At 37.9% G+C, this 27,677-nt stretch overlaps 1 protein-coding gene across 2 annotated transcripts in view; it reads right to left on the bottom strand.

Annotated features, from left to right (window-relative positions):
* Positions 1-27,677, bottom strand: part of BMPR1B (bone morphogenetic protein receptor type 1B) — a 404,692-nt gene that overhangs the window by 277,872 nt on the left and 99,143 nt on the right. Inside the window, exon 1 of one of the 2 annotated variants that reach the window (XM_067035525.1) lies at positions 12,319-12,447. The exons of the other annotated variant lie outside the window; for it this stretch is intronic. The gene's annotated coding sequence lies outside the window, so the exon portion shown is untranslated. Of the gene's footprint in view, positions 1-12,318; positions 12,448-27,677 lie in introns of those variants that run through there. 2 annotated transcript variants of the gene reach the window in all.

Here is a 27,677-nt window from a genome sequence, read left to right as displayed (position 1 = left end):
CTACCTAATAATTTTTAAAAGACTCTCAAAAGCCTATCTCTAGTAATTCACCTATTCATCAAAAGTTGACAGATAAATGGAATCCGATAAAAGAATCTGGGATACTTCTCGCTCTCCTCCTAAAGAAATCCTTGCCAAACTCTTAAGGTCTGGTTCAGATATTATGTCTTCTCTAGAAAGTCTCCTTACTCTCCATACTGATATAATTACTTCTTTACTAGGTTATAGAATTTATTTAGCAATTCGTTGTGGCTAAAAGTTTTTTGTTTTTTGTCCTCAGCTCCCAGTAGAGTACCTGGTACATGTTCAATAAATTCTTGTGTTCAATAAACGCTTGTTAAAAGAACACATGTGCAAATAAAATAACTCAGCTATGAGATCAGATAAAATCTCATCTCATATGAATGTAAGTCAAACCTTGTATTAAAGCTTCCTAAACTTCAACATGTATATGAATCAAGTGTGGAGATCTTATTAAAATGTGGACTCAGATTCAGTAGGTCTGGAGGGAGACCCGAGATTCCTATACTCTTCTAGTAATCTCTATCAAGTGATGACATTGCTGCTGATCCTCTGACCACCTGCCGGGTAGCAAGGACATAAACTACTGCAATAACACATACCAGACTCGGTGAATGGTTTGGAAAGCTGTACGTTCCTCTTGAACATTAACTTCTGTTTAGACTTGGCACCAGATCTCAAGTTATTAAACTTAATAACTAAGAGCAATTATGCGTTTATGTGTATTTCCCTAAATGAGACACAAGGTGTTTTGAAAAGGACCGTTTTTAATGATGTGTGTATCTTCAGTCCCAAGAGACAGGACAGTACTGTATATGTAGGAGGGACTCAATTTAATACTGGTTAAGTATATTCAAAATTCAGTACCCAAGGGTAAAAGCTATCACTGATTTGTCTCTCTGTCACTGTGCTTGGCACCGTGCCTCAACTCACAGGAGAACCTCAGTAAATCAATTTTGAACGAATGAATGGACAAGCAAAGAAACCATTCCTTCTCTGTACATCATCAGGTTTTCACCACCCTGATCAGTGCCAACTTCTGGTACTTCACAAAAATGCAAACTGATCTGGGAAGCCCTAGATATTAATGAATACAAAAGACCTCTTTGCTCTTCTATTTTTGAATGCTACTTTTTTTTCCCCAAAGGTTACAAACACTTTCGACATTTCCTTTTTGCTGTGCCAGGATTAAAATGTGTGTCCACTACTGCCTTGTTTTAGATTCAGGATTACTGCCACTTCAAAACCCACTAGTACCAAAAAGATCAGTGTTAACCATATAATCGGGACCACTACAATCATCCCATTTATCTCTTCCCACTTACTTTTTAAGTATCAGTCTTAGCTTTACATGCACACAAAAATTATTAATCTAGGAAAATATGAAACTTTACATTATTTCCTAAACATACCTTGTTAATCAGCTTTTGCTATCAGAAGGGAAGAGGATTATCTGCAAAATATGTTTCTCCTAATAATTGAGAATATGCGACTGTTTCAGTGAACCAATTTTTATTGGTTTAATCTTTGTATATTTCAGCGAATTAAAATACATGTGGTACGTACTACAGGAAAGTGCTAAGCGTGTTTAAGTTTTTAACCAAACAAGTACATACAATGCGTACATCAGGGTATTGTGAGGGCTGTAAGTGTAAATATCCCAATAAAGCTTTGAGAAAATGCATATAACAAAACTCACGAAGACAAAAGAAAAAGATAAAAATATTACTCAATTTTTACTTTTAGGTTATTCAATTATTACCTTTCAAGTAAATTTTAAAATAAAGTTTTAAGGACATACACTGGGCTTAAAAAAATGCAACATTTGTTTTTTTCCTTTAAATTCTTCTGGTACGGACTGAATTGTGCCCTCGCTCCAAATCTGTATGTCGAAGCCCTACCCCTCAATGTGATGGTATTTGGAGATGGGGCCTTTGGGAGGTAATTAGGTTTAGATGAGGTCATGAGGCGGGGGGGGGGGGGGAGCTGAAAATACCATTGGTGCTCTTATATAAAGAGACATCAGAGAGCTCGAGCTTAGCTCTCTTTCAATCTCCCCTTCTGGCCCTCTCCCACCCCCAAGTGAGGATACGATGAAAAATCATCCATCTGCCAGCCAGGAAGAGAGCCCTCCCCAGGCCCACCATGCTGGTGCCCTGATCTCCGACTTCCGGCCTCCAGAACTATGAGAAAATACATTTCTGTTGTTTCAGCCACCAACTCTATGGTGTTTTGTTATGGCAGCTTGAGTTAATAAAATAGCTCTCTGGCTGCCTTTTGTATCTTTACATAAGAATTATTCTAGGGCTTCCCTGGTGGCGCAGAGGTTGAGAGTCCGCCTGCCGATGCAGGGGACGCGGGTTCGTGCCCCGGTCCGGGAGGATCCCACGTGCCGCGGCGCGGCTGGGCCCGTGAGCCGTGGCCGCTGAGCCTGCGCGTCCGGAGCCTGTGCTCCGCAACGGGAGAGACCACAGCGGTGAGAGGCCCGCGTACCGCAAAAAAAAAAAAAAAAAAAAGAATTATTCTAACTTGTAATTATGTACTTTAAACTTCCATTAATGTATTTTTATGGTATAGTTAGAGTTTTAGAAGTAGAGTTGGAGTTAGTAAATAAATATTCAATTGCCAATTGTTGGTAAATTTCAGAGAAAGAGAGAGAGAGAACTCTGCATTTATTTTAACAAGTAACTCAGAAATATGCTTTGGGTGACGGGTTACCTCATTAGCAATAAGCACAGACATGCAGACATTCCCCTACACAAAACTTCTTTCAGCAGCATCAGAAAGAGAATGCTTTTTGCATGTATCACTTCTCAGGTCCAAGCCTCTAACACGCTTCTTGTTATATGCAATTAGCTCCATGCCAAGATTTAGTACATTTCATAATAAATCCCTTGACCAGATTAACTGCAGGCTTGGCAAAGTTGGAAAGGCTCTATTCAAGAAGGCAGGAAACAAGACGCAGGACTTACCCCACAGCAAAACTCACTTGCTAGATGCCAACACACTACAAATTTCAACAGCCTGCCATGCCCTCCCTTCACCCCTCCTCCTCTATCTGGGGTAAGGAGGGGGCAGAAAAATACAACCTTCCACGTGACTGTGACTGAAGAGTATATAAGGGTGAAAAAAGCTACAGACAAATTTGGTCTGTTTACTTCTTCTTCCTTCTCCTCCTCCTAAACCTTGTTACTAGCTTGGTTCCCTTGAGTAACCCTCCAAACCCACCCACCTGGCGAAAACCTGAAATCACTTCATAGATGAGATCCAGAGTTTACCCTCATCTAAACAGTAACCATCTGTTGCTTACAGGAAGACTGTGGTTCCTTCTCAGGTTTCCCGGGGGCTGTGGTACTTGATGGTTACTCTATATGGGAAAGCTCTCTGCAGGACAGCAGCATCAGTGAAAATAACAGGGGGAGGCTTAGAACTAATAAGCACTTCCTCTGTTCACATCAGAAAAAAAGAGTAAAACCTTCTATTTTTTTTTCAGTGACCACTTTTTGTTCTGAAAGAACCAGACCTTTAGCACCACAGAGTACAACATGCATGAGATTTGGAGCTGCACAAACCTAAATTTTAATCTTCACTTGTTTTCACTGTACTAATTTGAGCCTCAGTTTCATCATCTGGGAAACAGATAATACAGAGTTGTCATAGGGCTTAGACATGTTTGGCTCAGAAAATGCCTGTCATGTATAAGATATTTGATAAATTCTAAATATATTATAACACTATTACTGAAAATATATTTTAATCACAGGCAAATTAAGATAAAAATATAGGAAGGCAAGGGATAAAATATCTTTATTAAAATTCCACAAAGTTCACTTCTGGATAACACATTTGGGACATCACCATTATACTAGTGACAATAAAAAAAGAGGTCTCTCTTGGATTCCACACAAGAGACTTCTGGTACTGACATAGTAAAAGGACTTCATTATAAATTTCTTTCTCACTCCTTGAGGTTCAAGTATACAGTTAAAATAAGAAAAATAAGGACCCTGAAGTCTATACTTTTTTTAACTACTCCTATTTCAGTTTAGTATTATGTACTATAAAATTTAGAATGTTTTAAGACTGGTAAAAAGTGAGGTTTACATTATAAGAAACAATGGAGTATGCGGTTTTCTTAGTAATCTATCATCAGTAGCTTTTCTGACAATAAAATGCAATAAAATAATCCAATCCCACGTAAATAACCTTATAACAAAACTTTGAAATTGGGACAAGCGCAGAAATTTTGGTTCACTGGTCACTTTACTTATGGGTACAAGCACCAATCTACAGTCAGCCTTCCTCTGCCTGATCCCAGCTTTATCACTTCTCAATTTTGGACCAAGTTACTACTTAATCCCACGAGGCTTTTGTTTCCTTATCTTGTAACATGATTAATAACAGAACCTACCTCATGTAATTGTGACAAAATTAAATAGTGTTTACAAGATTGGAATACTGCCTGCCCCATACAAAGTACTTAGCATTATCATTAACTACTGTTATTATTCATGCTTTCATGATGGTGGACAAACATAGAGTCACAACTATTTGCATTTCCCCAACACAGTCTAAATTTTCCTGCCTCTGTGCCTTTAGTAAGAGAACTTTATCTACCATGATCTTCCCCACTTTCGCCTGTCAAAAATCTTCCCCAATTCTCTGAAACCCAGAAGCCACAATGGGGAAGAACAAATCTGACTCCATATTAGATGTTTCTTTTACTTGACCATTTGTATTCTATTGCTGTTGCTTCCAGGTAAGAATGTTGCCTGTAACCTGAAATAGACAGGATAGCCCATTCTCAAGGCTCCCACCTCTAAGAGTATAACACTTTTCCATTCATCTAGAGATAAAATGTTGCAGAATAGAACACAACATTTGCCTTGAAGGAGGTTTACAAGAACATGGTGGCCTGACCTACATGGACGCCAGAGAGCTGCAAGAACAAAGGATTCCAAGGTGAAGGATTGCAAGGTGAAGAAGTTTGCAACAGCCAACACGCCCCTCCCTGGCCCTGTCTTTAAAAATGCTTTGTTGAAAAACCTTCAGGGAGTTCAGGGCTTGGTAGCCATGAGCCACCCATCTCCTTGCATAGGCCTGCAATAAACCTCTCTCTACTCCAGACTCTGATGTTTGGTTTGTTTGCCCTCAACTGCACATCAGGCACACCAACTTGCATTCAGTAACAAAGCCACCAGAGCCCCAAGAAGGCCTTTCTCAATCTGCACGCTTGTAATTTATCTTCCCTGGTACCACCATCACACTGTGTAAAAGAACAGTAGATACATAAAATATTTTTAATTGTACACGTAGAGAAGGTGCAAGTGAAAGAGGAGGAGGAAGAAAGAAAGAAGCTAAGGAGGAATGGGGAGACGGGAGAGAGAAAAGTGCGAGAATACTGACCAAAGTACGAAAAGTGCTCATCTGGGCAATAGTGTAAACATTTACTTTCTTCTTTTCGTACTTTGCACTTTCTAAATGATGTAAAATAAACAGGTCTAACCCAGGTAATTTAAAAAGTAAAAGTTATTTTGCACAGATAAAAACAAGACAACCCGCCATCTCACTGCTATTCCAAAATGAGAAAAGGGATCCTAGAGCAGGAAGCTTCTCAGAAAAGATCTTTCACGCAAAGATCCTCATGTATGAAGTGGAATTATAATCTCTTATTTTTAAAATTATCATAACGTGTTAATAATAAGATGATATAAAGTACTTGTAAACTACATAAGTGAGATCAATAAAAATCATTAGTTGTGCTTTAATTGTACTGAATACCTACTGTGTGCAGTCTATGAACCATGATTTGCATTACCCAGGCCACAAGGTATAGAAGGAAAACAGCACAGGGTTTGGAGGGCTTCTACCTGATAAGACCCTGCTCCTCCACAAGCAGCAAAACTGTAGAAATATTAAATTAGATGCTGAGTATTTTCCCGTAGTACTTGATTAATTCTGCCACTGTAATAATGATCATAATTACCCACCTCTACTGGGAGTTTCTCCAAGGCAAGGAAGAATTTTTCATCTCTGAACACCCAGTATTTTGCAGAGTAGGAAAAACAACGTTTTGCTGAATTGAGCTTAAATCCAACACTATCACTTTGACATCAATGAAGATTCATGCCCCCGCCATTCTACAAACTAGGTGCATATGTTTCTGGTCTTCCCCCTGTAAACTGATCATTTCTATTTCCTTCAAAGCTCCTGGTATGCTTTTTTTTGGTTAGGAAATTCTATGTTTAATGCATAGTGATCAGAGAATACTATTTGCCATATTCCTACTTCATAAAATTAACATTTTCTTTATGAATGATACGTGATCGATTTTTGTGCATGTGCAGTAAGCACTTAAGAAGAATCTATAATCACTACTGTCATGGTGTAGAGTTTCTATTATCTCCATAAGACCCATCCTACTGATTATGCTGTTTATATCTTCCAACTCTTTACTGATCTTTTGTCCATTTGATCTGCCCTGTGCTGAGCGTCATGTATTTGAGTCACCTATTATTTAGGGGGTTGCTACCTGCCTTCTTACATCTCCTGTAGTTTTGTTTCAGAAGGACTGTTGCTGGGTTATTTGGAACATACACACTCAAAAGTATTATAGATTCATTGTGGATCGTGGCTTTTAGCATTGAAAGTGTCCTTTTTTGTGATGCTTAATGCTTTGAGGCTTGCCTTCCACTTTGATATCAGGACCCCTGCTTTCCTTCTGTGCCCTTTTGCTTGATATACTTATGTTCACCCCTTTATTTTTGGACTTTCTGAATCATCTTGTTTTAGATGTGTCTGTAATAAAATAGTATACAGTTGGGTTTTGTTTTGGGTGCCAAAATGAATCTCTTTCTCTTTTAACTAGGTGAGTCAACCCCATCTGCTCTGGCTGATGCATTTGGTCTCAACTGTATCAATCTTGTGTAATTATGTATAATTTACTACACTTGCTGTTTGCTCTTTTAAAAGATTTGCAATAGTATTTAGGAAGGACTACATTTTTGTTACATTCACTGAGACTAATAATGATAATAATAACAATAATAAAACAGTTCAGGCTTCCCTGGTGGCACAGTGGCTAAGAATCTGCCTGCCAGTGCAGGGGACAGAGGTTCAAGCCCTGGTCCAGGAAGACCCCACATGCTGCGGAGCAACTAAGCCCATGCGCCACAACTACTGAGCCCGCGTGCCGCAACTACTGAAGCCCGTGCACTGGGAGCCCGTGCTCCACAACGAGAAGCCACCACAATGAGAAGCCCACACACCGCAACGAAGAGTAGCCCCTGCTCAATGCAACTAGAGAAAGCCCGCACGCAGCAACAAAGACCCAATGCAGCCAAAAATTAAAAAACAAACAAATAAATAAATAAAACAGTTCTATTGTTGCCCTGCTTTCTTTGTATGTTGGTTTTGAAGTCTGATACCAGTCTAACTATTTTGCCTTTGTATATTACTTGTTCTTTTTGCCTATTATCCTTGAGAATGTCCTGTATCTTTGAAACAGGCTAAATCTCAAGAGTTAATTTTTCAGGTTTAATTTCCCCTTGCAAGCACTTTCAATGTGTAGAGATTCAGGATTTTTCTATTTCTGAAAAGTTTTATTGGATTATAGTTTTAAATATTAATTATGAACACTGTTTTTCTTCTTCAGAGAGTCAAATAATACAAATATTATTCCTTCATTGCCTATCTTACATTTCTACTAATTTCTCTGATCTATTTTACTGCTTTATGTCATTTGTATTCTCTTGAAAGTTCTCCTAAATTTCCTTGATGCTTCTTATTAATCATCATTTGAGTCAATTCTCCCTTGGGTGCTTTGTAATTCATCTTTATTTTTGAGGTAATTTCGCCTTTTTCCTTCCATTTATTTCCTGAGCTCAATATGAATACTATTTTTCATTTTTCTTTGTTTTTTTTCCAATTTGTTTTTCAGATTTCTTATTAAATGTAGGTTTTCATATACTTATATGCTTTATATTGAATTCTGTTTGAGGTGTAGACGTAGTTTTTCTTCTACTTCTTGGTTGTTTTTCAGGGTAGGGGAGGTATTTTCCTCTACCTCATTGCGTTGATTTGTGTGAAAATTAATTTCCTGATTTTCTTCAGTGTATCTGTATAGATTTTATTCTCCTTTTGTTCATTGTGTGATATTGGACAATTTTTGGTACTCTTCTCTGTCAGTCTGGCAAAGTCCAGGTACTTTAGCTGGTTTATTTGGTTCATTTTTCTGTTTATTTGATTTGGAGGTAGGGAAAATGGTTCTGAGTCCTCTAAGACTGTAGTTTTCTTTTATACCCCCTTTCCTTCTTCTCTCCACCAACCAATTGCCAAACAACCCTTCTTCATTCCTTTTTACCTTTTTTCCTCCTCTCTGAAAAGCTATGCATTTGTAAGACTGTCCCATCAAATTGCTGGCCTAGCCCTATAAATAACACTTTAACATCCTTTTCTGATTTGCTCAGTTTCCCTTTTAGTGTTTTCAGATTGGGGTTGTATTTAATCTTTGTGGTGGTCTCTCCAACTCTTCCTCAAGTTCCCAGTCAGCATCCCTCGTTTTCCTCAGTCTGCATTCGTACCCTGCAAAGCTCTGTCATGAGCATGACAGGGGAAGAACAGGAATGTGTAGGACTGCAGGGCTCATAGTTATTTTGCAATCTTCACATCCCCTGTCTTCAAGCAATGTTGAAGGTGTACTTCTGCACAGAAATTTAGTAGCTGTGAATTTACTTCATATCATTTGGAGAGGAGATCTGGGGAGGTTACTTAGCATACTACTCTCCATTGTCTTCAGCGACCTAGAGGTCTATGGTCATTTATTAAAACATTTTCCATTACTTTGAAAAGAATGTGTATTCAACAATTTTGTAGTGCAGTATACAATATAGAGGCATTATATCAAATGTAGTATTTGCATGACTCCACTCACAAATATTCTTATTGATTTGGGACCTGCTTGGTCAATCAATAACAAAGAGCATTACATTCAAATCGCCTACTGAAAAGGTCGATTTGTCAACTTCTACTTGTAATTCAGTTCATTTTACCTAAGTAAAAAAAAAAAAAATTTAAGCCATGCTTTTAGATACACACAAGAATTGTTTTATCTTTCAGGATATTATGCTTTTTCATCTTAAGTGTTATTTCTTCTCATGTTAAATCTCTCCAAGCTTTTCTTATTATTATTTGGCTGATATATTGATATATTTTTCACTTTTTATTTTCAAAGATTTCTTAACTTATATTTTAAGCATGGTACTTATATAACCAGCTTATAGCTGGATTTTTTCCAATGTCATGAGACAACCTCTGTGCACTAAAAAGTTCAGTACATTTATGTTTATTGTGATTGCTGATATATTTGGACTTATTTCTATCGTCTTATTTTCTTCACTTTTACTAAGTTTTCTTCTCTAGGTGAAGTTTTGGTCCAAGCACATCCTTTCATTGAGAATACCACATTTTCAGGGTTGGGTCATTAAGTCTGTCAGATTCAGAGCTCTCTTTCTTATTTTTCTGGATTCATGTTTTCTTATTTTTGGCTTCTGAAGATATCTTAGTATCTTGCCAGCTTAGCAGTGCACTTAAAAAATTATATTTTTAACATTTGATTGTGCTTTTTACATTATGTATTTTTTAAATCTTGAAAGATTTTTAAAAATATTCTGCCATAATATCAAAAATGGAAGTCAAGTGTTCTTTTTTTCTATATAAATTTAACATTTCCTTCAAAAACCACAGGACAGACATTTTGGCAAAATGTCTTTTGTACTAGTTTCTTCTCTGGTAATAATTGTGTTAGCTCTAATGGTTCCAGTTAAAAAACAAAGATACCGTGCATGTCCCTTTTTATGGTTTTTAAAATAAATCTGAATAGAAAAATGCTCAAACTCCACCATTCTATGCAAATTCTTAGCAATAGGCAGACGCATTTGTCAGATCCTTCTAAACATCAATAATGATTATTTTCTAAATACAGATGTGACATTTTCTATTTTTTTTTACTGCGTTTTCTTTTCGCTAACTGGATGGAAAAGGCACTAGTATCTGTACCTATTAGCAACTGCTACAAAGCTAAACTACCCTAAAACTCAGTGACTCCAAACATTAATTACTGCTCATGAGTCTATGGATCAGCTGGACAGCTCTTCAGACCTCAAATGGACTCACTCAAGATTGTGTGGTAAGGCACAGGTTGGGTAGATGGCTCCGCTCATCTCTGTGGGGCTGCCTTGTATGTTTCAAGATCAGCGGGCTGGTGGCTAGTCTAGAATGGCTGGTCTCACGTATAACAACTTAGCTCTCCACTTGGCTGCTCTTCTTCACCAGGCTAGTCTGTCCTTGTTCTCCTGGCAGTGGCAGTGTCCCCCAAGGGGAACAGAAGCAAGCAAAGGTTCTTGAGGCTAAGGCTGAGAACTGGGCCACCCTTACTTCTGCCACATTCTATTGGCTAAGCCAAACCACAGGGCTAGCAGATTCAAGACGTGGGGAAACAGACTCTACTCCTTAAGGGAAGAACTGTAAAGTCACGTTGCAGAGAATACAGATACAAGAAGAGAAGGACTGGAGCCATTTTTGCAACTGATAAGTCACAGCCTGTAAATAGGAAATTTCAGTTTGCAGTCAGTATTTCATGAGATGTTATAAGTGTCTAGAAATTCCGTAACATGAAAATAAGATTAGGTAAAAATTTCGATACAACCCTGGAGTAGTCACAACTCTTATCTAAATTGGAAGGATCCTCTTTTTAGTTGACCTGAGGTCACATTTTTATATGAGGCTTGAAGAGCAAGCAGCTAGTTAAGATTCTACCCTAAGGGCAAGTGAAAATCTATTAAAGGCTTGTAATTGAGGGAATTATATTATTAGTTCTGAATCCCTCCAGGATCACTCTGGCTTCGGTGTGGAAAGATCGACATGGACCAGACTACAGTCAGAAAAATTCTTTTGGTAAGTTATAAATTACAGTAGTGCCCTAGATTAGTGCCTAGATTACTGATGGTGGAGATGCATAGGAATAGGCAGATTTGGTGGGGAATCAGGGGGCAGAACTAACTATACTACTAAATGTGTTTTCAATACGCTATGGGCCAAATACTCCGGTAGGTTCTGAGGGGTCAACAGTTCATCTACTCATGGAATTTTCAGCTTAATGAAGAACAGAGACCTGCATCAAAAAAAATCACATGTTCCTCCAAGGAGGACTGGAAAATCATTTGCTTTACCCTGTAACAGTTTAACTGCAAATGTATCCGACGTATTGATATATCTTTAGCCTACGCTGTGAATGTAAATGCTTTAGCAGTGCAGTTATTTTCTATTTTCTCACAGTTCCCACTATTCCCTATTGTCCTGCTCTCAACCCACTCTACTCCCAATCAACCCTCAAGGCATTCAAGTTTTCAACCTCTGGATTCGAAAAATAGTCAAATTGAAACTTGGCAAAATCATTATAATGAAGCAATAATAATTTACAAAGAAAAAAAACAAACTAAATAAATCCCATATTCTGCACCTTAAATTTTCTATATTTCATAGATATTGACTACACCACAATAAAGAATTCTCCATCTAGAAACCATCTTTTAAGTAAGTATACTAGCTGAAGAGCTTATGAAATGTATTACATTATGAAAAGTATTCCTGTTGGATAAAAATGTAAGATAAGACCATCTAGAATATCAACGTGATGGAATGCAAAAACTCTTTGTTCCGTCTTGTTTTTTGAACACAGACTCCTTGGAGACTCTGATGAAGTTATGGACCAGAAAATGTACACACAGACCAATCTGGCACGTAGTATCAGAGTTTGGAGACACTCTGTCCCAAAAAGCTACCTCATATTCACAGTTACCTTATAAAAGAGCGAGCTCTGGACTGGAATCCAGCTAACACAGTTGCCTCATCAGTGGCAGAAGGGAGGTAAACTAGAACCACGTTACTTTTCCAGGTCTAGTTTTCAGTGTTTCTAAGGGCCACTGCCAGGAAGGGCGGTTCAGTAGAAAGAACCTTGCACTGAAAACTGACTACTGCCTAACAAACGTCAAGATAACTGAAGAAGGAAAAGGAGGAGGAGGAGGAGAAGGGCAAGGAGAAGATGACCCCACTGAGTCTCATATTTTTGCCTGGTACCAATTCTGATTCTACATATTAGCAACTCTGAAGGCAAGGAGCTCTTCATTCAATTTGCATTCCCAACCAAATCTGAGCAGTGATAACATTTTCAACTTACGAATTTCTACATTTATAATTATGGTATGATAAATGCCTTTTACAAAAACCAATTTATTGTACCTATATCTCCTGATCCTTGAGGAGGTCTGAAGAAGCGATTTGAAGACCAGACACTGTATCTTTTAAAAGTACTGACAGTCAGACTGAGCTAATTACAAATTCAAATCTCCACTCCACCAATTCTAGCCAGGTTCTCTGGACCAGGTAAATAAAGTCTCTGCTTCTGATTTCCCTCATCTCTAAAAAGAACAGATTAGAGCAGCGGGCCCCAAGCCTTTTGGCACAGGGGCAGGCTTCCTGGAGGACAGTTATTCCACAGATGGGGCGGGGCGGTGGGGTGTTGGTGGGGGACTGGTTCAGGCGGTAACGGGAGCGATGGGGGCAGCAGATGAAGCTTCACTCGCTCGGCCACCGCTCACCTCCTGCTGTGCGGCCAGGTGCCTGAAGGGCCATTGACCAGTTCGGGTCTGTGGCCCCCGGTTAGGGACTCCTGGATTATAATATCTTCTCTCCCTTCAAGAGTTGTTGACAAGATAAAATGAAACAATGCATGCTGAGTATTTAGCATAGTACCTGACAAGTAGAAGACAATTTTAACAGACAACAACAGCAGAGGAGAGCAAAGGTGAAAGGGCAAATCTTCAGCTAAATCTTTACGTATCTCCATGAGTAGAACGATGTTTCTTGTTTCCAAGATGAGGCAGAGTTTTACATGTTCCCGCATGAAAACATTTATCTAGTGATAGAATAGTTCTTGCTTCCTAGAATAGAAAAGACACAAAAGACTATCCACTTCCCTCTGCAGGCTACTAAAAAAACTTCCTCTACGGAAAGGATGACAAAAATTTAAAAATGAAAGAATCCACAGAAAGATGTCCTCCTCCGCAGCCTTTCAATGGAGAACGAATAGAAAGAGACAGCAACAGAGGAGTCTTTTTTAAACGAGTAGTTCGAAGCGTGGCTATCCATTACGTTCACATGACAGTGTTTTGTTCTTAAACACACAGTCCTGAGTCTGGAATCCGGAACTTGGAATCACAATCTTCCAGCGCAGGGAATCAGCATTTTTCAAAGCTTCACAAATTTGGTCAGGTGAACAGCCAGGGTTCACTGTCTTATCCTTAAGAGTTTTTCATTTCACTTATAAATCACTCCAGGATATCTCAGACTATTTTACAAAGGTTATATTTAGAGCTGGAAGGGACCATAGCCACCCACTGAGGTGAAATCAATGGCCTTATTTTACAGCTGAAGAAAAGGAAGCCTAGAGAGTTTTAAATATTTGCCTCAACCTAGAACGTGAACCCAGCTCCTTTCATTGCCAAATTCTTGTGTTGCATGTTCTTCGTCCTCAAGCCTTTGAAAGAAAGAAGAGTGGTTTTCTGTCTTTGAAAGTTGATTAAAATACCATTCTAATTCCTTGTATTGAGGGCAAATTAGCCGTTCTGCCTTGAATTTTTAGAGACAATTAGGATTCAAAGTATTCTCTGAAATTCTGCCACTTCGTGAATGAGAACCAATCAAATATGCCGTCAAGTGTTCAGCTGCTACTTCTTTTTTTTAGTAAATAACAAAAATATACATACAACAGCATCTTACCCTTTTTAAAAAGTAAAAAAAAAAAAAAAAAAACTAATAAAATTAGAAGAATTTTTGTTGTTGTTTTGCTATTTTATATAACAGGATGTTCCATAAAAAATCATTTTGATGATGTGATAATCACCTCTCTTAGACACGGGATGAAATCCGCAAATAAACAACTCGAATTACTTAAATTCAAATTTAACCTAGGAAATTTGAATAGTCCATACGGTTCATGTAACAACATTTACAACATATGAAGTTTTTTGAAACGAATCAAACTTTGTATTAAAAATGAATTTTTCATTTTGTCTATTTAATTCTTGTCATAACACAGTGATCTGATGACACTAAAATACATATCAAACTACAGCTAGACAGAATATTTTCCTAAGATATTGCTCTAATTCTATAATAATGTAATTGTCTAAAGATCTTTTGGAAAATGATCAAAAGGAATCACTGAATATTAGAAAAATGAGAATCAAATTCAAATATTAGATAAATCAAGTATCTTTCATGACACTTTCCATTAATACCTGAAAAGTACCCTTGTCTGTTCTGTTCTAGGGAAGTGCGGGGTGGTGGTGAAAAGCGTGCGGTTTGGAGTCATACAACCAGTTTAAATGCCAGTTCTACCATTTACTTACTGGGTTCTCTCAGACAGATAACTCACTCTCTCTCTGTTTTAGTTTTGTCATCTGTGAAACAGGCTACTAACAGAAACTACTTCCTAAGATGGTTATAAAGAATGAATGACAGAATAGGTCCAGAAATACAGTACATGCTCAATCTATTAAATATTTTCACCATCGAAATCGCCACTTGGGGGCTTTCTAAATCTAAAAACTAGAAGAAGTTGTAAAAACAAAAAAAGTATTAGACATGAATATACAATGTGAAAACTTTATGCTTCAATAAATTCAATGTGAAACCTCTATACTTCAATAAATTCGTTTAAATTGAAGGTAAGCAACAAACTATAAAAATATTTGACATCACAGCAAAAAAATATCAGTCATCTTAATTACATAAGGATCTCATACAAATTAGAAATAAGCTAAAACTGAAAGAGCTAATTGGCAAATACATGAACAGGAAAATCACAGAAAATGAAGTGCAAATGTCTATCAAAGTAAATACGTAAGAAGTAAAAAAGGGGCTTCCCTGGTGGTGCAGTGGTGAAGAATCTACCTGCCAATGCAGGGGACACAGGTTGGAGCCCTGGTCCAGGAAGATCCCACATGCCGTGGAGCAACTAAGCCCGTGCTCCACGACTACTGAGCCCACGTGCCACAACTACTGAAGCCCACGCACCTAGAGCCTGTGCTTCGCAACAAGAGAAGCCACCACGATGAGAAGCCTGCACACTGCAATGAAGAATAGCCCCTGCTCGCCGCAGCTAGAGAAAGCCTGCACACAGCAACAAAGACCCAACGCAGCCAAAAATAAATAAATAAGTTTATTTTTTTTAAAAAAGTAGAACCTCAGAAGGGATCGAAGGATAGAACGTTAGAACAACACAGTACAAATCTTCCATCGAATTAGCAAAGATTTCCATAACGCTACTAATCAGTAAAACCAGTCCCCTCAAACTCCTGAAATAAATATAAATCACACAGCATTCTGGAAAGAAATTTTGCAATATGTTTTAAGAGCCTTTAAAAAGTTCCCATTTCTTGATCTAGTTATTCTTCTGTCAGCAATATATACTACAAATATAATCTGACACAACACAATAGAAGACTATACAGCCTTTAACTAAAATTGCTTTAGAAGACCATGCAACAGCAAAGGCAATATGATTCCAACTTAAAGGGGGGAATAGATGGAGGGAGAATATAAAAATGCTAACACTGAGGTGACAAAACTCCTTTTACCTCTGCTTTCTCTACAATAAGCATGGACTATTTTCACTAATAAAAATGTTTCAACTGTCCTAACATTACATTTCTAGACAATGTATTGAATGAAATGCAACACGTTTGATAGTTGATGTCTCTGGAAAAATACATATGCATACCAGTTTCTACCTTCCTCAAGCTGTTTTACAGAATTAAAATTTTAACTTACAGGCTAATTGTCCTGGCATATGTTCACAAAGCCTTGTGTTAAAGCCTTACACGCTGGGGGTGCGGGACTGAGATGAATCCTGCAGTCTAGACTCTAGACTAATGCTCCATCTAATTCCTAGAGAAAGGAGCCTGTAGGCACCCTCTTTCCCAGCAGAATTATGAGGGCCCAGTCCACAGACTGAGGCTCTCCCTCTTTTCCGATTTACTCCAGTTCACTGACTAGCAGGAAATCCGCACTCGGAAGCCAGGGCATCTGACTAGTTCTCTGACGCCATCCCAAGTCGGAGTAAAAGACCCCTCCCCCTCTTCCTCTGGAGTTAAACTCTGATCCCATCAACAACTGGGAGCATGAATCAAAAATAGATGGAAGGGCTTCCCTGGTGGCGCAGTGGTTGGGAGTCCGCCTGCCGATGCAGGGGACACGGGTTCGTGCCCCGGTCCGGGAGGATCCCGCATGCCGCGGAGCGGCTGGGCCCGTGGGCCATGGCCGCTGGGCCTGTGCGTCCGGAGCCTGTGCTCCGCGGCGGGAGAGGCCACGGCAGTGAGAGGCCCGCATACCGCCAAAAAAAAAAAAAAATAGATGGAAACCTTTTCCAAACTCCTCACCCTGGCACTGCAGGAGTCTCCCGATGCCCCTCCCCGTACCCCAGATGCCATCCTTTGCAAACAGACAGCAGCCACATCAAGACCTATTGTTTCTCGCTTTGCTCTCCCACCGTCTCTCCCCATGAGGGAAATTCCATGATTCTGGTACCCAAGTCAACGTGTATTTTTCAGTACAACGGCATAAGGTAGTGGCTCTGGATTTTATCATGTTGAAAACTTAACCTCAAATTTTTTTCCTAGGTTAAGTGTTCTAAATTGTACTGACAGCCCCAAAAGCAGTAATAAGAATACTTCTAAATTGCATTATTTATTCATTCTTACTTAAAATTATCCTGTCATCTTTTAAAATGGTCATTTTTAAGCAAGGAATGGAATCTTTTATAAATATGGATTAAGTAACTTTCTGAAAACTGTACTGAGTATATTTAGTAATGATTTAAAGTATAAAAATTTGATAGAGTGCACTGTAGTAAATTAAAGTCAAGCCCATTAAAAATCTAATTTTTATTCTCCCTACTGCTCATTTGTTATCAGAAGAGATATAAGGAAATAAAGCACATCTCTCTATCATTATTATGAACCAGTTTACCCTATATTCACACAGAACCAGTGTCCATCCACCCTTTCATGATCTCATCTTTTTTCTTTTTCTTATGGAAAATGAACTGGCTCAATCTCACTGAAGCACCTGCTGAAAAATTCTTATTCTCTTTTCAAGTTGCACTAAGATTTCACCTATTCTGTAATTACCAAGAACAAATCAGCACTTCTCTAAATTGACATCAATTATCTGACATCCAGATCCTTAAGAGTTAGTAATTTACATTCATTGCTCTCTTTCTTCATCTAACACCCTCTGTCTCATGCTGAAGGGGTTTGTTCGCCGCAGGTGTAGCTGGTTGTCAATCAGGAGATTCAGGTTCCAAAGCTAATAGAGTTTTCGTACATCCTCCCCGTACTAGGTCTATAAGTCACGTTGCTGCCACTAGGTGGACAATGCTACCTTTCATTGCAGAAAGAGCAGAAAAAAGAGCACACGGTTTCTAAAGAGTTTACTGCCTTTTTTTCTTTTTAAGGAAAAATATAAAAATACAGCAATTATACAATTACTGGTATCCATGAGCCTTTAAATAGAAGTATAATATAGAACACCTCTGAACAAAAGACAGCTCTTACGTGTAGATCTCCTTGATCTCCTACACTCTCCTCAGGCTTTCTAACCGACATGCCCTGCCTCCATAACCAGCCACGTTGTGAAAGTGAACTTCTTCACTCCAACAGTATTTAATTCATGTTCCTAAATATTTCATTTTCAAAGAAATATGCAGTGGTTTCCGCTCAGAGAATTTGGCATTAATCTTATAATGCTTTGTGCAAATAGTCCAGGAAATATGAAATAATGAAGCAAATATTTTCCTGAGGAATTTTTTAAAAGAAAAACTAGAAAACATGATAAATCACCAATCAAAGGGTGAAAATTATATTCTCCCTTACCGAGGATCATCTCACCTTTCATTACAGCAATTTAAATCTTTAAAAACACAGACAGAACTGTGGAGATTAAATTAGAGGAGAGGGCTTCCCTGGTGGCGCAATGGTTGGGAGCCCGCCTGCCGATGCGGGGGACGCGGGTTCGTGCCCCGGTCCGGGAGGATCCCACGTGCCGCGGAGCGGCTGGGCCCGTGAGCCGTGGCCGCTGCGCCTGCGCGTCCGGAGCCTGTGCTCCGCAACGGGAGAGGCCACAACAGTGAGAGGCCCCCGTACCGCAAAAAAAAATAATAATAAAAGTAAATAAATAAATTAGAGGAGAGTCATTATATTGGTATTTCCACAGAAACAATTTTTATACATTTCTTTTTGGCTGAAAACAAATTAGGCAGTCAAAAATTGAGATGTTTGTGAAATACAGAATTTTACTTAAAGGTAGCATCTGACCAAAAATGTGAGTTTGCAGCTGAAACTGTCATTCGTTGTGATAACCAAGGGTCTGCCACAGGATAATTAATGAAACACTGTCGTAGGTTTTCAGCATAACATTAGCAGTAAAGAACATGAGGCCACGATTTCATCCCAGCTCTACCACTTACTGGCCCTGTAATCTTAGACGGGTTTCTTAACCTTCCAGTGCTCAGTTTTCGCGTATTTAAAGTAGGAGCGTGAACAGAAGCGTCTCCAGCGCTGTCACAAAGAACACTGAATATCTATCTATATTTTATATATATGTGTGTTTATACATATGAAGTATTTGTAGCATTGCCTGAACTATGAAGCACACTGTAAAAAGTAAGTACACACAAGGGCAAACCGGTTAGAAAAGAGTCCCTAAAGGAACGGCCCGCTAAGGTCCCCGCCAATCTCTTCAAGGTCGGGGCCTCCAAAGTCCTCACACCTGTTTCACATTTGCCCTCTCAAACGAGTGCAGCCAACTAGAACTATCAGCCCGAAAACATAATGGACTGGATTTGCTTGAAAACAGCATAATTCTGTAATCTAGTTTGCATTAACCTGAAAAATGTGATCATGTTGATATCAGCAATATTGGGGAAAAGGTTATTACCCGGTGTGTAAATGTTTGATAAAGAGACTACATGTGTAAGCCAACATTTCCAATGAAAGGCACAAGTTACTTTCTCATTGTATAACAAGTCACATCTACTTTGTCATGTTGATTTATACCAGTTTCCTTATCTTATGTGTTCTTACCGATAACTGAAGGAACAAATGTACATACCATTCTCTGTAGAAAACATATTATCTTTCTGTTAACTTCAGCATACCCCAAAGTCAAAATGTCAAAAAGCAACAAACATCCTAAACTCTTTAATAATTACTATGACCTTATTTTTATCAACAAAGCTTGCAATGACCTTCCCCCCTTCCTTTCACATCTAAGAAAGAGGAGGTTGAACTCCACTCTGTCAACAGAGGGGAAAAACATTGAGATATTATTTGTTTTTTAATCTATTGGTTTGAGAAAAGGGTGGGTGATCCTTTACCAATTCAAATGCAGAGACAGTGGTAATACATAATTGGGGAAATAATTTGTACTACAGCATCTCAAAGCTCTAACTTTTGAGCTCCTAGCTTGCAAACATAATACAGTACTCTACATAATAAAGTTACAAATACCATATGAAGTTTGTGTGGCATCTTTCCAAAAAGAAGCCAATATGAAGTCTAAGTAAGTGTAAGTAATACTAAAGATTTTACTTATATAAAAAGGACAGCAACAGATTGAGTAAACTATATAAACTAGATTTTCATCTATAACATTTTTCTAACCAAGTTTATTTAGTAAAAGATGGAAAGCAAGAGAAATGATTGTATTTTCATAGCCCTTTGTTAGTACTCACATCATCTGACTCTAGTAAAATTTCTGTAAACCCCAATTAGATCTTAATTTGGTAGGAAATAGTTTTTCCAGTTAAAACACATAAACAAGAGAGACAAAGAACAAGGAAGAAGACTAAAAGCAAAATGTGTGGTAAATGAGGTAAAAAAAGATAAGACTGTACATTTTTCATTACAGTGGTTATCAGAGTAAGTAGGCAAACAAATTAATACCTGAATTAAACTGACAAACTGACTTGACTGCCAGATTAGTGTAATCAAGTTCCCACAATCTCAAAGCAAAATAAAATCCATTTCTTATATAGCTCAAAGTTGCAAAAGGAACATTGTTAGAATACAACTGTAATTAACCCCGAATCAGTAGAGACCTTGACTTGGATTCACAAAATAGAACATTTTAATAGTCTGAAAAACAAAATTGTATGAGATTATGATGCCAAGTATGAATTGGTGATTTTCTTTTTAATTAACCCTGTGTTTTACAGGTACTGCAAGCTTATGAGCATTCAAATCACACACAAAAAGTATTAAATAAATGGCAAAATCAGCATAAATCATATCACTCTATACAGAGCATCAAGTTGAAATGCTTAAATACACTAGGCAGTCTTGCCTGAAATGCCAACGTGAGACCAATTCACTGAAAATCACAGTCTCGGTACAATCGACATCTGTTAAGCAACTAGAAATTAATGAATTGATAAAACATTTCAATTTATCTTGGCCTTAGATGAGTTACTGAACTTCCTTTGTGCTTCAATCTCCTCATCTGTAAAAAGCCACAGTGTTTCAAAAATGCCTAACACTCATTGATAAATGTTAGCTTCAGTATGATTAACGAGTAAATTAGACAATTTTTAAGGTCTAGTTTACCTATAGTCTCTTCAGCAAATGGTGCTGGGGAAACTAGATATCCACATCTGAAAGAAGGTGGATGAAGCCGGACCCTTACCTTACACAAAAATTAACTCAAAATGGATTAAAGACTTAAACTGAAATACCTAGAAAAAAACGTAAAGGGAAAGCTTCATGACATTGGATTTGGCAATGAGATAGTTCTTGGATAGCACTGAAAGCACAGGCAACAAAAGCAAACAGACAACTGGGACTACACCAACCTTAAAAAGCTTCTGCACACTAAGGACACAATCAACAGAGTGGAAAGGCAAACTATGGAATGGGAGAAAATACTAGCAAGTTAAATATCTGGTAAGGGTTTAATATCCAGAATATATGAAGAACTCCTACATACCAACAACAGCAAAAAAAGGAACCCAATTAAAAGATGGGCAAAGGACTACAATAAAAGTTTTCCAAAGATGATATACAAATGGCCAACAAGCACAGGAAAAGATGTTCAACATCACCAATCAATAGGGAAATGAAAAATCAAAACCACAATGAGATATCACGTCACACCTATTAGAATGACTTTGACTACTATTAAAAAAGAAAAAATAATGCAGCTCAATAACAAAAAAACACAAACAACCTAATCCAAAGATAGGCAGAAGACCTAAACAGACATTTCTCCAAAGAAGATATACAAGATTGCCAACAAACACATGAAAGAATGCTCAACATCATTAATCATTAGAGAAATGCAAATCAAAACTACAATGAGGGCTTCCCCGGCGGTGCAGTGGTAGACAGTCCACCTGCTGATGCAGAGGACACGGGTTCGTGACTCAGTCCAGGAAGATTGCACATGCCACGGAGCGGCTAGGCCCGTGAGCCATGGCCGCTGAGCCTGCGCGTCCAGAGCCTGTGCTCCGCAACAGGAGAGGCCACAACAGTGAGAGGTCCATGTACCGCAAAAAAAAAAAAACTACAATGAGATATCATCTCACACCAGTCAGAATGGCCATCATCAAAAAAATCTAGAAACAATAAATGCTGGAGAGGGTGTGGAGAAAAGGGAACCCTCTTGCACTGTTGGTGGGAATGAAAATTGATACAGCCACTACGGAGAACAGTATGGAGGTTCCTTAAAAAACTACAAATAGAGCCACCATACAACCCAGCAATACTACTACTGACCCTGAGAAAACCATAATTCAAAAAGTCATGTACCAAATGTTCACTGCAGCTCTATTTACAATAGCCAGGACATGGAAGCAAACTAAGTGTCCATCAACAGGTGAATGGATAAAGATGTGGTACATATATACAATGGAATATTACTCAGCCATAAAAAGAAATGAAATTCAGTTATTTGTAGTGAGGTGGATGGACCTACAGTCTGTCATACAGAGCGAAGTCAGAAATAGAAAAATAAATACCGTATGCTAACACATATATATGGAATCTAAGAAAGAAAAAAATAAAAAGTCATGAAGAACCTAGGGGTAAGATGGGAATAAAGACACAGACCTACTAGAGAATGGACTTGAGGACATGGGGAGGGGGAAGGGTAAGCTGTGACAAAGTGAGAGAGTGGCGTGGACATATATACACTACCAAACGTAGGGTGGGTAGCTAGTGGGAAGTAGCCGCATAGCACAGGGAGATGATCTCAGTGCTTTGTGACCACCTAGAGGGGTGGGATAGGGAGGGTGGGAGGGAGGGAGACTCAAGAGGGAAGAGATATGGGATCACATGTATATGTATAACTGATTCCCCTTTGTTATAAAGCAGAAACTAACACATCATTGTAAAGCAATTATAGTCCAATAAAGATGTTTTAAAAAAAAAAGAAAAAAATAACAAGTGTTAGACAGGATGTGGAGAAACTGGAACCCTGGTGCACTGTTGGTGGGAATATAAAATGGTGGAGCCACTACAGAAAACATTATGGCAGTTCCTCAAAAAATTAAAAATAAAAATACCATACGATCCAGCAATCCCACTTCTGAGTATTTAACCAAAAGAACTGAAAGCAGGATCTCCAAGAGATACTTATAAAACCATGTTCACAGCAGCATCATTCACAACAGCCAAGAGGTAAAAAGCATCCCAAATGCCCACAGATGGATGAATGGATAAGCAACATACGGTTTATACATACACTGGAATATTATTCAGCCTTAAAAAAGAAGACAATTCTGTCACATGCTACAATATGGATGAACCTGAGGACACTATGCAAAGTGATGGAGGCCAGCAATCAAAAAACCAAACCCTGTATAATTTCACTTATATATCTAAAGTGGTCAAACTCACAGAAGCAGAAAGTAGAACAGTGGCTACCAGAGGCTGGGGGGAAAGAGAGATGGGAGCACAGAGAGCTTCAATTTTGCAAGATGACAAAGCTGGAACCATCTATCGCACAACAATATAAATATACTTAACACTGCTGAACTGTGCACTTAAAAATTGTTAAGATGATAAATTTTACGTTTCTATCACAATTTTTTAAAGGCAATAAAACACAGGTAATAAGTAACCAAAGTCATCATAATTCATAGCCTTGAAGTATGCATAAGCCTTAGAAAAGCAGAGAAAGAAGTGGAAAGACCAGGCAGAAGATCCAACCTACATGAAGGAGGAGAAATGCAAACAGGCAAAGAAGAGAAGAGTGGCCCAGATAAAACTAGAAAAGTGGATTGAGGATCATTTGGTAAGGTGGTCGGTACTCAAGGAAGAGTCTCTGAAATGACAGGAGAAATAAAGCGCTGGCCAGACAGACAGACAGACCAGAGAGGCCAAAGAAAGCCATCAGGGACACCTGTTACAAGATTGCTCAATGATGACCCAGGAGGTTTGACTGAAGGTAAATAAAATTCAGATAGAATATTTCTAAATATAGCCTAGGTACATGTGATGTGGGCCTGGGGGACCACAGGCAATTTAATCAGCTGGGTTTCCTAGAAATGAAGACATCCTACAACATCTTTCAAAGCCAGTGTGGACTTCCATTACCTGTAAGTTAGTTCAAATTATAATTTCTTCACTCCAAGCTTCTTAGAGCAGAGATCATCTCTTATATCTTTTATCCAAAGTTCAGTTTCATGCTCACAGAAAGCATTTGTAAGTAACTGGGCAACCAAGGATCATCTTCTACTGCTGAATGTTTACACAGGGCTATGCTAAATACCTGAAATTGTTAATAAGCATCTTAAACAATAAGCCGAAGATTCATCAATCATACTATTCATGAAAGACGAAGAAATTTTTTCCCATCTGAAAAGTAAGGTTAATCATTTCATATACTTCTACTTTAATCAAAAAATGGAATTTCCGGACTTCCCTGGTGGCGCAGTGGTTGAGAGTCCGCCTGCCGATGCGGGGGACGCAGGTTCGTGACCCGGTCCGGGAGGATCCCACGTGCCGCGGAGCGGCTGGGCCCGTCGTGAGCCGTGGCCGCTGCGCCTGCGCGTCCGGAGCCTGTGCTCCGCAACGGGAGGGCCCGCAACAGTGAGAGGCCCGCATACCGCAAAAAAAAAAAAAAAAATAGAATTTCCAAATTTATATTTCAAACAAATACTTGTAACCATCACTAAATATGTGATAGTGATAGGGACTTTTCACACTATATTGTTCCTGGGTTTAAAAAATAATTTTGAAAAAAATTTGTATGCTTTTAAAGGCTATTTAAACCACAGTTTAAACTACAGCTTAGACTCGAGGGCTTTGTCTACAAATATGTATGTAAATTAGTTTTACTTAAATTATCAGTTTTTAATTCCCAAATCATATTCTAGAACTTCGCCTTCAAAGCTACTAGAGGTTAAACATTTTTTTTTAAACGCCTTTGTGAGGTCACAGAGGCAGCCGAGGCCAGTAAGAGAAAGCAGACCTCACTGCCGGGATGTCAATTATCCAGCCCTTGGGCACTGGCTCACCGAGTGCTACAGCTTAAAGTCATTATAAAGATAGCATTAAGACAATTAAACAAATTACCTGGAATCAAGAGTACTTAAAATCCATTCCTAACCTGAATAAAAGGTACCAGAGGACAACCTCAGAAATTGAGGGAAATTACAGAAAAGTGTTACAACATGAGTAAGCATTCGTTTGTTTTCCTCTTGCAATTTAAAATTTTTCAAGCTTTCTAGAATCAAACCTTAGGGAATTTCCTCAATGCATACTAAGTAAAGAAGGCATTAAAGTATTTCAGTAATGCACAACACTCAAAATAGCTTGTATATACAGGCAGTAAACTAAATTGTTTAAATTTTTGTGACTATTCAGCACGTTCACTGAAACAATCAACCCATTTTTTTTTAATGTGTTTACCTTGGTTTTTTTGTTTGTTTTTTTAGAATAGTGGAGTGTTAAAAGATCCTATTCTCCAGCATTAAATAATGACTGAATAATATAAAAAATCATTAAATTCTGAAGTTCAGAAAATCCTAAAGAAGATTCTGAAGTAAAACTATTGATTTTTTTTTTTTTTTTCAGAACAAAATTCCATGGAATATAAGGACAGGGAGAGGGAATCATAGATTTCCTTCTCTCTTAGTAAAAGTTTTAAAAAATAACATGAGTACTTCCTAAATCAAAAAACGTGACATTGAAAAACTATCAGCAATCCTGAAGGTGTAAAATATTTATATATAAAATTATGAAGTAAATGTAAAGCCTTAAAATAGCATAAGGGATTAACAACAGTTCCAATTCCAAACATGTCCACATTTTATGATACCAAGACTAATAGCTTACTTTACAAAGGATGTACATATTAGCCTATTTAATCTTCACTATAAGTACATGATACTTTACAAGGAGAATACAGAGCAGAGAAAAGCCAGGTCTTGGAGCCAGACATTCCCTGGGTATGAATTCCAGCTCTATATTTACTGGCTGTAATCTTGGGCAAGCTGCTTAACTTCTCTAAGCCTTGGTTTCCCAGTCTGTAAAATGGAGATAATAATGCCTAGCTTATGTTAACTATAAGAATTAAGATAATGCACATGCAGCATTTAACATAATATTGTACCTCTCAATGAAAAAAATTTATTTACAGTTGAGTGTCTGAAACTCGAAAACAAGAGTCTTCTTGGGAACTCAGGTCAACTCCTCATCTAACGCTATTTCCACCGCTCCGTATTGCTCTTCAAGAGCATACCACAGAACAGCTTCCAGGGCTGATGGGAAATCCTGAATTCTGAGTCATGTCAACCTTTGTATCATCTCAGTTTTAGAGAAAAAGCTTGCAGAGTCAGGTCAGAATCCAATGCAAGACTATCAATAATGTTGGAGCAGTATAAATTCACTGTGCTAACAGAGGATACTTTGTGCCAGAAGAATATCAAATCCACAGATAATGCAAAAGCCTCACTGTAACAAAAAACATTTACATTTACTCTCACATACTCAAAAAAGTTGAATTAAATGATGAACCATTAAGTCATTTCTTTTCCTCCCCAATTCTCCATTATCTACGATATAATGAAACAAGAAAAAGGACTGAGAAGAAATAAAAGCGAAGGATGCTTTAATCCAAAATGTGCACTGATGACTAAGTCGACACTTTCTATTATCGCAGTAATTCCATAAGCATCACACAGCAAATAGCATAACCAGGTAAAGATGTTCTCCTCACAAGTGGTAAATCCGTAATTTTTTTTGTTTTTGGTTGAAACATTTCCAAAATCTTGGCTGGAAATAAGGAGAAGTCAATACATTGAGAGCTACATTAGCAAGACACTCCACAGACACAGTGATTAAGAATTAGTGTGTGACTGTGATGGCCCTTGAGAGCCAAAAACCTAAGACCACATTCCAACTTCAGTGGAAGAAAATCACAAAAACAAGCCCAAATACAGCTCTAAGTTCGCACTGAGGGAACTCATGTAACATGAATTTTTATCCAAAGTTTTAAAAGCAAAAGTTAGTTAAGACTGGTCAGAATTTATAAACATAGAATTTTAAAAGGCTGTTTACAACAACATGATACATTTCTGTAAAATCTAAATTTCTCCACAATTTCTTCCCTAAGTAATGGAACTTTATAACATATAGATTACATATATTTTCAACTCTATTACCCATAAGGCTTGCTAAATATCACCTTGAAAGTACTACTAATAATTTATTCAATCTGCAAGATATTTGCTATTCTTTACACAGAAATTGACCAGGCCTCAAAGGGGAAAGTGGAGCTGCTGTTCTTTATAACTATTCAGCTTCATTTCTTTAGAAAAAAAAAAGTTTAAAAAGCCAAGCATATATAAAACATGAATCATTTTATAAAAAGAAAACTAAAATTTTTAAAGAAATGCTTACATGATCTCAAGGAAAAAAATTTAAATACAGTATTACTAATTAGGGAAAGTATATATACTTAGAAACAGTCACATTCTATTTTATAATAAATAAGAGTAATTCAAAATCAAGTAGGTCTTTTGAACCCATACAATACAGATGGAACACACCTCTAATTTCAGTCTAATCTAAAAGAAGAAAACTAAATACTACCTGGTTAAAGTGTAGCCCATATGCAAAGCTGAATACTGCAGATACATGCTATCTGAAGAGTTTAAATTTAGACAGAGTAGCTCACATTGAAGACCTGGCCATATATATTTAAAAGTCTATAACTGATCACCTCAGAAGGACCTCAAAGGAAAAACGGAAAGGGTACTTCAGCATGTGATCTGGAAGAAATTTTAGCATCACAGGAAAAATTTGGCTTTCTTCTGGTGCTTAGTAATATAAAGGGAAAAGGTTTGAAGAAAAAAAGTGTAAAACTGTTTTCATACAATATATGAATAATGATTCTGGACTTTAAAAGAACAGCTATGGAGGTTTTACCCTTTACATTATAGAAAGAATAAGTGAAGTTCACAAGTTATCTAGCAAGCAGAAATACAAAGTAGTATGCCTCCTTTATGTGTGTGTATATGTGTGTGAAAGGAAGAA

Source organism: Kogia breviceps, chromosome 6 (assembly GCF_026419965.1).
Source record: "Kogia breviceps isolate mKogBre1 chromosome 6, mKogBre1 haplotype 1, whole genome shotgun sequence".
Lineage (NCBI taxonomy): Eukaryota > Metazoa > Chordata > Mammalia > Artiodactyla > Physeteridae > Kogia > Kogia breviceps.
The sequence above is the reverse complement of the archived record's forward strand: the minus strand, read 5'-3'. Positions and strand labels throughout refer to the sequence as shown.